Source organism: Myotis nattereri, assembly GCF_964212035.1.
Source record: "Myotis nattereri genome assembly, chromosome: 6".
In the NCBI taxonomy this organism is placed as follows: domain Eukaryota; kingdom Metazoa; phylum Chordata; class Mammalia; order Chiroptera; family Vespertilionidae; genus Myotis; species Myotis nattereri.
In genome coordinates, this window is record NC_138081.1 from 52,048,172 (window position 1) to 52,049,532 (window position 1,361).

Genomic DNA, 1,361 nt, shown 5'->3' on the forward strand with positions numbered 1-1,361 from the left:
GTTCTACATATTTCTTCTAAATGGTGGAAAGATAGATATAAGTGGAAGAATCTGTATCTAGGTTAGAGCAGAAACTGTAAGGGAATCTGGGAGGAAGGGATTTCAGGTATATATTTTAAATCTGAGATAATGGGGACAGGGACACACTACAAGGAGGTCGTATATAATTCAAGACAATAAAAAAAAAATCCTTCATAAGTAACACCCAAGGAAAAGCAAGTCACAAATCTGAGGATAGCTAGATAATACTATTCTGATTTCCCTGATGAAAATCAGTGTTCAAAACCAGTTGGTGGCGACAAGAATGGTGGTACCCGAGTGGTTAAACTCCGCAAAATGCCTAGATATTATCCTACTGAAGACGTGCCACGAAAGCTGCTGAGCCATGGCAAGAAACCCTTCAGTCAGCATGTGCGGAGATTGCGCGCCAGCATCACTCCTGGGACCAATCTGATCATCCTCACTGGGCGCCACAGAGGCAAGAGGGTTTGGTTTTCCTGAAGCAGCTGGACAGTGGCTTGCTACTTGTGACGGAACCTCTGTCCCTCAATCGAGTTCCTCTTCGTAGAACACACCAGAAATTTGTCATCGCCACCTCCACCAAAATTGATATCAGTGGTGTGAAAATCTCCAAACATCTCAATGATGCTTACTTTTAGAAGAAGCTGCGCAAGCTCAGACACCAGGAGGGCGAGATCTTCGACACAGAGAAAGAGAAATATGAGATTACAGATCAGCTCAAGGTTGACCAGAAAGCTGTGGACTCACAAATTCTGCCAAAAATCAAAGCTGTTCCTCAGCTCCAGGGCTACCTCCGCTCTCTGTTCGCTCTCACCAATGGGGTTTATCCTCACAAACTGGTGTTCTGAATTTCTTGTAAGAACCCAATTAAATAGCTGATATGTTTAAAAAAAAAAAAGGAAAAGAAAGAAAATCAGTGTCATGTATGGATGAATTACATAGTGGGTAAAAGTTCAAAATTTTATATAATTATGTCAAAAGAACTCATTAAATAATAAGGAATGTATATAACAAATACCATATAATTCTGGAAAAAGTATTCTAAAAAAAGAAATAATTCATTTCATTTTCCACATTTAAGCTTCATTCAGTTACTATTTTTTTAAAATCAATTTTAAAGAGATTTGAGGAAATGTGTAAATGAGAGAAGAAAATCAGTCCATGTTTATTTTTATGCCTGACCCCCTTTGCCATATGTTTGGTAAACATATATCCATGTTATATTATGGCATTTACTGCTTTTTATTATATAGGCACATTTGTTCTTCTTTCTGTCTGAAATATTTTTTTTTTTGAATCCTTACCCAAGTATATCTTTATCAATTTGGAGAGAGAAAGAA

At 37.6% G+C, this 1,361-nt stretch overlaps 1 pseudogene across 1 annotated transcript; it reads left to right on the forward strand.

Moving 5' to 3' along the window:
- Nucleotides 1–321: 321 nt before the first annotated feature.
- Nucleotides 322–880, forward strand: LOC308520811 (large ribosomal subunit protein eL6-like; annotated as a pseudogene). Its single transcript has one exon. The product of its transcript is annotated as a large ribosomal subunit protein eL6-like (transcript).
- Nucleotides 881–1,361: the final 481 nt, after the last annotated feature.